This window comes from Mustela putorius, unplaced genomic scaffold, assembly GCF_011764305.1.
Source record: "Mustela putorius furo isolate JIRA1106 unplaced genomic scaffold, ASM1176430v1.1 tig00000083_pilon_pilon_pilon, whole genome shotgun sequence".
Lineage (NCBI taxonomy): Eukaryota > Metazoa > Chordata > Mammalia > Carnivora > Mustelidae > Mustela > Mustela putorius.
In genome coordinates, this window is record NW_025421273.1 from 14,028,252 (window position 1) to 14,040,349 (window position 12,098).

Below are 12,098 nucleotides of genomic sequence, written 5' to 3' on the forward strand. Positions count from 1 at the left end.
GCCAAGACAGAGATGCACCTGTTTTTTTGTTCTGTGCACCTGAGGCATTTTCCAGACGGTCTTCAGATAGCACCGAGCCCTTCGACATCCAGATGATATGCACCGAGTCCATTCCCTGGTAGGGGCATCGTATGAGGCTAATGATAGGATAACCAGGGAGGGTCTATTTTGAATATTTTGTCCCCAAGGACGCAGCAGCCACATGCATCAAACAGAAACTACGAGCAATGGGAGGAGATGCAAAAAAAATGTCCTGCTTGTGGCTCCTGACAGATGATAAGACAGGAAAATACAGAAGAACCCAAAAGACCCAAACACACCACCAACTTGTAACTTAAAGCACAAAAAGCCATATCTGGGGCCATGAAGTCAACCTTGATATGTTTTGAAATTTCCTTTTAGAAAAATTCATTTCGCCATCCTTGAGCTGTCTGCTCCCCTCTGCGGGCAGCCAGGCTGAGCTCTACACTTGATTCTCTGTGGACAAGATCGGGGTGTTGGGGGGGGGGGTGCTCTGGAAGGGAAAGTCCTCGCAGACTGGTCGAAAGGCTGGTCGAAAGGCTTCACACGTCAAAGCAGACACTTCAAAATTAAAATGAAAGTCAATCCCAAGAAGAGGAAGAACACAGCCTAAGGAGCTTACTGGGGGAAGGGAATCCTGACCAAGCCATTGCTCTGTGCCTCTGTCTTCTCATCTGTGTGCTGGGACCAATCAGAACCATAATGATAATCACGATTCATCTGCAAAATGGGGTTAAGGGCCATACGAGTTTCAACCCAGGGGGCTACGGCAAGGATTGGAGATACCGCCTGTCAGGGGCCGGTATGATTGGGCAAGTGCTTCCTAAATGCCAATCAGGAACCCCACTTCGTTAACCAGCTCACACTGACCCAGGCTATCACCATCCCCGCCTGGCAGACCTGAACTGCACAGAGGTTACGAAAACTCGTCTCGGGAGCTCTCCCAGAGACAACACATTCCACCCCAGTGAGCGCTGGTGGATTTTCTCTCTAACCTGCCCAGGGAATCCCAGCCGGTTCGAGCTCCTCCTTGGGAGCGGGGGAACCCAATGAACCATGGGGCTCCCTCGGTACAGAAGGACTCAGGGTGGGAACACACAGAACCCCGAGGGGCTCACCTGGAAAGCATTCCCAACCAGAGGAACCCTGCACGCCACCGCCCGTCTTCATCTGAAGCCATGTCTGCAGAAAGCACCAGAACGCCAAGGCCGCGCCCCCACCCACAGAGGGACGGCAGGCCCAGGAGAGGGCCCACAGGGCACGGGATTTCAAGGCCTCCACCTCCTCCCCAGTCAAATCCAACATCTCCTCACAAACCTGCTATTTTCCACCCAGCGGAGCTGTACTATCTTGCGTTATCTTCCTAAAAACCGGAGTCTCTTGAAGAGCTAAGTCACCTTGAAAGGACGAAATTATCACTCAATTAGCATGGGTGAGATTAGAGATCATCCGCACTCTAGGTGTGTAATTAGCATGTCCTCAAATTCAGTTCCTTAGCCAACGTTCCACCCCCGGAACTTGGCAGGAACCAGCCGGGCTCTGGTCCACATCAAGGACGCTCTGAGCCAACGCAACTGCTTGCTGAAGTTTGAGGCCAACTTCCAGGATATGTGAGTCTGTTATCTGCTCTCTCCCCCCTTGACCCAATCCAAATTTTCATGGCTAGGATTAGGAACCAATCGTTGGGCCAAGATAACATGACGTTATACAGTTTTTAATTAGGCTTTTCAAATTAAAGAGCAAAGGCTGAGCCCTGAACCAGGTTTCACCTGGCACTCTCCCAAGTCCCAGGGACGGGCAAAGCAGAGAGGCACAGTTGGAAAGGCCTCCCCTACTTCCACTCCCATGGAGGACACAGGCTGACGCCCAAGGTCATGGGCAGAAGGAGCTCGGCCACAAGCTCTGGGACAGCCACTGCTCCAGCCCGGAGTCTGCAGTAAAGGGAGGGAGGGACTGGGTCCAGAGCCCCTTGCCTCTGTGACGGGGCTCAGAACTCCTTCTGAGCTCGCTGGGAAGATCAGATGAGGTGATGGATATAAAACACCTGGCACGTGTCAGGGCAGAGCAGGGGGCTGGCCAGGCACCTCCAGAAGGAACCAGAGCCAATCAGTGGACAAACCTGGAGGCATCTTCTGAAATCCCAGGATCATTCATTCATGGAGACACTCACTCACTTCCACAGTCCCTGACGATGGTGCTCTGTGCAGGGCAGACAGCATCCCTCCCCTTGTGGCTCTGTCATCCTAATGTGCAAAGAGGGGGCTGCCAGGCACGTGTGTGTCCCCCCACAATCCATATAGCGAAGCCCTGCACCCCAACTGTGAGGCTATCAGGAGGTGGGGCCTTTGGGAGGAGTCTGGACTTAGATGAGGTTGTAAAGGCAGGGCCCAGGGGACGGGATGAGCATCCTTATGAGAAGGGGAAGACAAAGCTCTCTCCCTGGGAGGAGGAGAGGCTGTGTGAGAATTGAGCACGCACCAGAAGGTAGCTGCTCGCAGGCTCGGAGGAGGGAAATCTGCCAACACCTTCATCTCTGTCTTCCCGCCTCCAGCACCATGAGAAATAAATGTCTGTTGTTTAAGCCCCAGGACTCTGTGATATTTGTCACAGCAATCTGAACAGACTAAGATGGGGGGCCTCACAGAAAACAAACCAAATAAACGAGCAATATGTCCTGTGTCCAACAGTGATAAGGCGTGGGAGGAAATACAATAAACGGGAGTTCTGCTGGGCGAGTGGCCCCGAGGGCCAGCAGGCAGGCCTGCTTTGGGATGTCTGATAAGAGAGGCATTTTCTGCAGAGGTGACAGTCAAGACCTAGAAGCCAGCCCCATTAGGACTAGTTCTGCACACAAGAAAGTCAGTGCAAAGGCCCTGAGGCAGCAACAGGCTTAGGTAGCTCATGGACAGGAAGAAGGCCAAAGTGGCTAGAGTCAAGAAACCAGGGAAAGGTAACCCTAACCCTAACTGCTCAGCCTGGGAGCCCTGAACCCTTGGATTTCTTGTTCTCTCCCAGGCGAGAACTGACCAGGAGCAAAGATATGCTAGGCATTCACAAAAGGTCATTTTCTTTTCTCCTGGACTGACCACAAGACCAAACTTCCAGTCTCCCTTGTAGTCAAGTTGAGCCCTGGGGTAGAAAGGACAGGATGGTGGCTTTCCTGGGCTTTGGAGTTCCTAGTTTCAATGTTCAGCCAGCAGTTCCCTGCGCTCTGAGGGCACAGTCCTGGGTCTCATAGCTGCCAGCCCTTTGATCCTTCACTCCCTTGTTTCAAACCTCCACGGGCCTGTGCTGGTCACCTCCCACCCAGCAGTGAACCTCCTGACACAGATCATGTAGCAAAATTATTGATCCAAAGACGGTCCAAGACCGCCCTAAGCCAGAGGGATGTATCCTGAGGCCGGGGGCGGGGTGGGGAGGGGAGTGTAGCATGAAAGGGTTAACTGGAAAGTCAGTCTCGGGATGGGGAAGTGAGGAAGGTCTTTTGGGCCTGGCTCGGGAGCCCCAGCTCCAATTCCTCCGACCCAGCCCAGGGTTCCTTCCCAATTCCAGAATGACGCAAACAAATAAAAACATCATTAGCCGGACGGAGAAATAGAACAGATTGAATGTTGTCAGTAAAGTGGGGGTTGTTTTTCTCCTGTGTGTGTTTGTGTTTCTCTAATCACTTGATACTGTTTGGAAACACAAGAGGAGATTTGGGTAAACAAAGCATCGATAAAAGCCGCATCACATTTGAGGAACACAGAGAGGCTCCAAACATGGGCCGTATCCCGCGAACACAGGAGATCGGTGCTGACCCGTTCACGAGATCAAATCGGTTCTCGCCTCTACTTTGGAGCTGAGCTTTGCCACACCGGTACCAGGTCCCACAGGCTGCAAGCGCCCAGCCCCCAGGCTTCGGTGCCGGTGCCGTGTCTGACCCCCGAGGACCTTCAGCCGCAAGCTCACTCGCTTTGCAACCCACCTCAGGTCTGTTTTCTTATTTAATTGCTTGTTCCCTCCCTGCTCCAGTTGTTAAAAATGACCTCGGTGCCCCTGCGGAGGTTACTCGACTGGAAATCAGGTTTTGTTGTATCCTGGGTGAGATGTCGGAGGCTTACCCTCCAATCGAGACAATGTGTGTGGCCTCTGGCCGCCTCCCCGAGCCCTGGGCAGCTGGGCTTTCCCCGCTCGGCTGCCCAGCCCAGACCAGCCACCACAGACTGGGACAAGGGGACACACCAGCTTTTGTCTTCTGTGCCCCAGGGACTCTAAACACAAGACTGTGTGGGATCAGGGCTTTGCCCAAGGTCACTGCAATGTCACAGTACAGGGGTTGTGCACAGGATAAAACAGAACCTGGGTCTTCGGTTCATGCCACTGATGGGGCCCAAAGCCAGAGCTGAGAACCATGGTCTCAGCTGGAAGGAGGAGCTGTGAACACTCAAAACTGTACATTCCAGAAATGGGCAGAGAAGGCCAGGGTTCAGGTAAGACCTGTGTGCACAGCAGGGGGAGTGGCTCCTTCCCAGCCACTGTAATGATCAGCTTCTCTGGGTTTTAAATATTGATCTTTGAAATCACGAAGCTTCCCTCACAAAGACCCTCATGAGACACCAGGACCCCTGCTAATGAAAAATTCATTACCCGACATTCAGCTAAAATGGCAGAAGGGGTCAGACTTTACTGCCTAAAGCAGAAGAACCAGCAAGCGCACCTCATCCCCACCGCACCCAGCCAGCCTGTCCCATAGGCACCCCCAGTCTCAGTGCATGGAGAAAATGGCCCAGCTGGGCTGCCTCCCAAAGCCGTCCCAGGGACTGGTCTCACCAGTACGATCTGGTCGGGTGAGAACATCACAGGGTGGTGCCTAGACAGGAAATCTGGAATGGAACGGGCACCCAAATCCTACATAATTCACTGAGCAGAGTCTCGTGCTAGGCGACAGATGGTCGTGCCCGAACCCACGGCACACCCCTCTCCTGGGCCCCTCTGGGTCCCAGCACAGGCATCTATACTCCAGGTTCCTCGGAGATCACACTGGAAACTAGGCGGGTGCTGGTGTTCCCTCTGGGCCCCGGGAAAACCCTGGCAGCCCCCTTGGGCCTGCCCTGAAGCTCTCCCCACCTTGCCATCTTAGCCAGTAGTCACCCCGGGCACTGCCCAATGCCCCACTCCAACACCCCTGCAGGAACTCCCTTGCTCTGCTGACTGGCACCCACCTTCCAGGCCCTTGGCTCCTGGCTCCCCCCATCCCACAGCCGCTCTGCCCTCTGCACCCCACTGCAGACAGACACTGTCATTCCTCACAGCTGTCCTTCCATCGTGAGCTCAAGAACCAGCTTCCATCAAGAACTCCAGAACCAGGGAGGCACATCCTGCCTCCTGCCTCTCTGAGGCTCAGTTTCCAAATCTGGACAAGGATGTCATCGGATCCCTCAGACTTGCCTTCCTGACACTCAGACTGGGGCTGGGGTGAGTCCTGTGATCTCACCTGTCCCAGGCTCATGCATGCTCATGCACCCGTGCCAACATACCCCTTCTGCTCACCCTCCAGAGCCCACCAGACCTCTGCTGGGATCCCGGCCCACCAGCTTTCTCCCCAGAGACTATGCCCAAGGAGAGACTCCTCCTAACACATGCCCCCTCCCCAGCTCAAAATATTAAGAGGCAGGAAGATACAGAAAAAGCACAAGGATGGGATTCACGGAGCGTGGTTGAGCTCCCCTTCCACAACATGCTCTGAGGCGCTGAAGAAGGCCCACCACATCCCACCCTGACGGCTTCATTTACAAAACTGAGCTGCTGGACCAGGTCACGGCTTCACTCCTTCGAACTAGAATTCACTGAGAGCCTGTGACATCTCAGGCTGTGATAAGACCCAACCCAAGCCCACGAGCATTCATAGTCTGGGAGGGAGACAGAGCCCCACAAAACATTTCACAGTCCCAAGTGGTTACAACTGTGATGTGTGGCTACACAGGAGGATTTAAGGAGCCAAAAAACAAAGCCACCAACTCCACTTGAGCTGTCCATCACTGCATACCCAGCAGCTAATGCAGGGCAAGCTCTATAAATGCTGGGTGCATGACTGGGTGGGGGGTGGGAGAGTGGATGGATGGAAGGATGGATGAGGGGACGGGCGGATGGATGGATGGGGGTGGGAGAGAGGATGGGTAGGAGAATGATGGATGGTTGTGCATGGGTGGGGGTGTAGGAGAGAAGATGACTGGAAAGACACATGGATGGATGGGTGGATGGATGGATGGAAGGATGGATGGATGGTAGGATGGATGGAAGGATGGATGGAAGGATGGATGGGAGAGAGGATGGATGGAAGGATGGATGGATGGATGGATGGGTGGATGGATGGGAGAGAGAATGGATGGAAGGATGGATGGGTGGATGGATGATGGATGGATGGATGGATGGATGGATGGGAGAGAGGATGGATGGAAGGATGGATGGGTGGATGGATGGGAGAGAGGACGGATGGAAGGATGGATGGATGGATGGATGGTTGGATGGTTGGATGGTTGGATGGGAGAGAGGATGGATGGAAGGATGGATGGGTGGATGGATGGATGGATGGATGGGAGAGAGGATGGATGGAAGGATGGATGGATGGATGGATGGATGGATGGATGGATGGATGGGAGAAAGGATGGATGGAAGGATGGATGGATGGGTGGATGGAGGAGGGATGAGTGGGTGAGTGGACAGGTAGATGGATGAATGGGTGAATGGGCGGGGGGGGGTATGTGGATGGGTAGGAGGGTGGGTAGGAGCTGGGATGGAGGGGTGAGTTGAATGGTGGCCAGGTAGATGGATGGGCAGGTGAATGGGAGGGTGGGAGAGAGGACAGAGGGAATGTCGCAGGTGGAAGGATAGACGGGGATCTCTGTGACATTTCAGAGGATTGAGAGCTGCCCCTCCTCTCTGCCCTCCACACAAGCTCTCTCAGCAAGGGCCTTGCCCAGAGAACTAGTGTCCAGAGCCCACTTAACAAGACAGACGGAGATCCGGGAAAAGGGACTGATCAGCCAAAACCGAAGGAAAGAAGGGAGACAAGAATGCAAGAAAGGAGGGAGATGGGCAGGAAGGGGCAGTGGGAGGCAGAGGGACAGTGTGATGGACGACGGACAGAATGTGGATGAGGGGACAGTGCCGGCTGTGTATGTGGTGGGAATGAGGGAGCAGGGACAGAGAAAGGCTGGCATGATTGATCGATGACAGCCCAAAATGCCCGGCTGAGTACCGGCCTGCACACCAAGCAGGCCCCTGGGATACGGTGGTCCAAAGGCCTGACAGGCAACAGCAAAGACACCACCCCCCACCTCATGTTCACCGTGATAGGGCAGTCCCAGGGACTGGCAGGAGAGGGCTGGTGGCTCCCAGCGGACGGCCCACCCAGAGGATGTAAAGACGGTCAAGGGGCTGGTGTGGGGGGCAGCTCGTGCTAGCCATGCGGAGGGGGCCAGCAAGGCCAGCATCCGCCTGACCCTGCTGGCATCAGTGTCTACGAGGTCAGTAAGCGTCGTAAGGCAACACGGGCCCACATCAACCTGGGACACCCCCAATCAGACCTCGGGCGGCCCCAGGGCCCCCCATCAGTGTGCCCCACTGCACTCCCCCAAACACGGCAGCAAGGGAAGAGAGGCGCCTGGGTGTTGAGAGGCATGCAAGGAACAGAAGTTGTAAAGTGCAAACACAGACGTCAGGAGCCGACCCCAGGGATAGGTTCCAAAGTAAGCCAGACTCTAACAGAGAGATTAGCGATCACAGTAGCAATTAATAGATGTGAATTATTCAGAGCCCATTTAAAACACACTTGTGACCCACAGTATTTGATTAGAAAGGCAGGAGAGAAGTGTTGCCACGTGGCCGTGGGGAAAATCTCAGCCCAGCCGTCCCCCTGGCCTGGGCCACACCTGGCACAGGCCCCACTCCGCCAGCCCCTTGGGGACCGGCCTTCAGGTTCCCACCTTACATCCATGGGGTACACGCAGCAGCCAGTGCGCTCTTTCTGAAACACCCCACCTGACAGCCTTGTTGGCTCTCCAACGCCCCCAACGGAGGGGGCCGGGATCTCGGCCCAGCCCCGCCACCCTCGGGATTGCACTGCCCAGCAGGGATGGGGGGCTGGTAACCCAGCCCCCAGATCACAGTTCCCAAGCGTGGCAGCATCTAACATCCTCCCCAACCCACCTGAGGGTTTGCCTCATTGTCCGTGACATCCTAAGCTCCCCTGTTCATCGTCGGGGGGGGGGGTCTTCCAAAGGATCAATTTTAAATGATCTGATACAGATCATAATGAGAAGTCACCCTGCTGACCTGACGACAGCCTCATGCCCGGCCAGTGATGCCTCTTAATTGCTGCCCTGGAAAGGACGCTGCCACCAACACCGTCAAGCATAGTGACTTCCTGGCTACGGGTGAGGGGGATCCACCAGCTTCAGAGAAATTACCAGAATGCGATTCTTCAAGCCACACAGCAAGCTCGCATCTTAAAATGAGACAGACTGTGTCCGTTTACAACACTGCAGAAAAATGCACAAAAACACCCTTTTTTCTTTTTTAAAGGTTTTATTTATTTATTGGACAGAGAGACGTGGAGAGAGAGCATGAGCACGAGCTGGGGGGAGAGGAGTGTGAGCCAGAGGAGGAGCACAGAGGGAGCAGCAGAGCCAGAGGGAGAAGCAGACTCTGTGCCAAGTGGGGAACCCGATGCGGGGCTGAATTCCGGGACTACAGGATCATGACCTGAGCCAAAGGCCACAGCTTAACCAACTGAGCCACCCGGGTGCCCCCGAAAATGCTGTTTTTCCTTGCACTTCTGCTAGCATCAGACACAACCTACGTGTCATGGGCTCACCACCCTGTTTTTCATATTTGCCAGAAATTTCTTAGTGCCAGCTGCATCCAGTATAAAGTAGAGTCACAGGTCCTGCTGTCCTCTGTGCTAGAAACCCACATCTGGGCAGCCTACTGTGGCCGACCTCGGAGCTACGCTCACTCACAGCTTTGCAGGAACCTCCAGGAAAAGTCCAGCCCAGCAGGACACTTTCATATGCACTCATATGCGAGGACTACAGAGGAACACTACCAAAAGGCCTGGCCCAGGTATAGATGTGTTTCAAAAGTCACCCACGGAGGGGAACACTCACGTCCATCTGGTCGGAGGCCTGTTCACCTGTGCAAGACACCCCCCCCCCATACCAGGACAAGAGCCGCCTCTGAATCCCACCTAGTGCTCCTACTACCACATCCTCCTGCACCCCACGTCCATAGGAAATGAAGCCCGGGCTCGGCCCCCAGCCCCACCCAGACACATGAACCAACTGCAGTCCCCAGAAAGCTCAGTGTCTTGACTTCGCACCCTGCTGTCCACTCGGGGACAGCTCTCTGATGATCAAGTCTCCTCTGTCATCCCTCCTTCAGCACTATGAAGCCTTGCCTGTCCCTCCCTGGCCCCTTCCTGACCCAGGAGAGGGCCTGCCTCTGCAGAGGCGCTCCCACACTCTCCATGCCTCTGTCCTACCCATCCACAGCCTTTGTGGCTTTACCACCCATCCTCTCCCCTTCCCAGTGAGGCTGCAGCCCCGCAGCCTAGCCCAGGAGCCCAGCCCAGAGGACATGCCCATGGAGGCAGGGAGGAGGGATGCAGGATTCCCTACTCCCAGGGCACCCAAGAAAACAATGAGGTGGGGAAGGCAGAGGGACTCGCTGTGGGTTTGCAAAGGCCCTCATGCAAGATATTTAAAGGGGAAATGCTGACCGCCCCCCAACCCTAGGGGATGGCCTGCACTGGTCCAGAAGTCCCCGGGCACGGTGCATGACGTAGCTATTCCATGAAACCGGATTTCCCCTCTGGGGCGGCTGATACGTGTCAGGCGTGTCGGGGCTGGAATGTCTCCGCACAGTCTTTCCAGAACCAAGGAGTTTCCAGATGGTTTTCCTGCAATGAGAGCCCCCCCACCCCGGCCCGTGGGAGAGCCCATTTGCTCGTAGCAAAAAGAAGAGACAACTGGGGAAAACACAGGATTAAAATCTGCCGCCAGCCAGCCATGTGGCCTTGGCCCGTTCCCCAGCATCTGGAAGCCTCAGTTTCACCAATCTGTGAAGTGGGGGGAGGGAGGGTGTGATGGCAGAAGCCAGGCAGCCGGGAGAGCTGAATACACGAATGCACAACAGGCACCTAACCACAGTGCCTGACAAGTTGTAGGAACTCAAGAAATATGAGTTATTTTTATTATTCCTCAAGTTCACAAAAGACTCTCTCCCACCATTTGCTCTCTCCGAATGAACTCCGGCTTCCTAATTCCTGCAAGAAAACCAGCGAACGGCCCTGGAAGAACGAGGTGTCTGAAGGATGTGTACTTGATCGTGAGTAATTACCCCAGGAATTCCCAGGGAGCACCGGGGAGGCCGCCACACGGCCGCTCATCAGTTGCCAACTCCTCGGGCTTGCTGGCCCTACACAAAGGACTCTGTCAATTAACTCCGTCTCTGCGGCTAATCTGAGTAAATCGTTAGACGTCAGTTGTCAGAACTGTGGCTTCCTCTGCCTGTTCATTTCACGGGATTCACGAAAAGCTGTCCTTTTGAACTAGCATGGTTTCTGGGTGTTGATCGCAAGCCTATTAGCACAGACACTGTAATAACGAATTGAAATTTACATCGTGTGTAATCTCATTAATTGTCTGATCATATCAGGTTTGACAGTTTTAATGCATTACTAAGGGAAAATAGTCTAATACATGACATTAAAGATCTTATCAAGGTTAATTTGCCTTAAAATGTAGTTACTACATAATTTTTCATCTCCATTTTAGATGCTGTGGTTTAAACACATGGCACTCTGAACGGGGTGGGAGGTATCCACACATACCCACAGAGTCCAAGAGGCATTCCCCACCTCTCAAGGGACAAGGGAGGACTGGAAATAACCGTGGGATTTGGAACCACTCGGGGGAATATTTCAGCTCTGGGCTTACTTGTGTGACCTGGGACAAAACGCTGAACATCCCTGGTCCTTGAGTTCCTCACCTGCAAAGGACTATGGGAACCCTGACCTCACTGGATTGTTGTGAGGCTGAGACAGGTACTTAGATGGCCCAGTAGAATGCCTGACACATAGTAGGTGCTTTTTATTCTTATTCCCCATCATATCCTTAAGAGCTGGTACCAGGTGTGGCATGTGGGAAGGCCACTGTAAATGGATCCAGGGTTACCAAGGACTTCACACATGAAGAACCAGATGGACAACACCAACAGCTAAGCCAATGCCAAATCAAATCCAAAGGGTGGGGGAAACTAGGCCAGATGCTACCTCAGACAGGTGACTCCGACTGGTCCCAAACAGGGGAGACCAGCAGGAGCTGACACTTCCCTGAGGGAAAAGGACCTACCCTAACTCAATTCTGTTCAAGAAGCATGTATGAGCCGCCTAGCTGGGCTGGGTCATAGCTGTCCTCCAGCACTAAAAGTTTTTCCAATGTTTGTAAGTAAAGACAGTGCTGCATGACAGGAATAATAATAACCAAGATTAATATAATATCTCTCATAGACATGATCGTATTCAATCAACCAACAAATATTTGCAGAGTGCCTACAACTCTATGCAAGCTCTTGTTAGGTACTGAGTATGACATGCTGAGGGGGGCTGACATTATCCCTGGCCTCACAGAACTTTCAAGTAGTTATAGTATAGTTTGATGAATGTTACAGTGGGGAAAATACAAGGAGCCATAGGAACTCATGACAAGGGAAACTAATATGCACCTAAAAATACATCCCCAAAATACATAAAGCAAAACTGACCAAACTGAAAGTAGAAAAAGATAATTCAACAATTAAAGTTGGAGATTTCAATGTCCCACTCTCAATAATGACTGGAACAACTAGGCAGAAGATCAGCAAGGATACAGAAGACCTGAGCAGCATTGTCAACCAACTTGACTTAATGGACATTTACAGAACCCTCCACCGAACAACAGCAGAAAACACATTCCTTTCCAGAGCACAAGGAACATTCTTCAGGATGGATCACATGTTAGGCTGTAAAACAAGTCTCAACAAGTGTGAAAGAGCTG

At 53.4% G+C, this 12,098-nt stretch overlaps 1 protein-coding gene across 3 annotated transcripts in view; it reads right to left on the reverse strand.

The window, feature by feature from the left end:
- Positions 1 to 12,098, reverse strand: part of SORCS2 (sortilin related VPS10 domain containing receptor 2) — a 419,778-nt gene that overhangs the window by 283,855 nt on the left and 123,825 nt on the right. The window contains exon 1 of one of the 3 annotated variants that reach the window (XM_013045841.2): positions 1,339 to 1,494. The exons of the other annotated variants lie outside the window; for them this stretch is intronic. The gene's annotated coding sequence lies outside the window, so the exon portion shown is untranslated. Of the gene's footprint in view, positions 1 to 1,338; positions 1,495 to 12,098 lie in introns of those variants that run through there. 3 annotated transcript variants of the gene reach the window in all.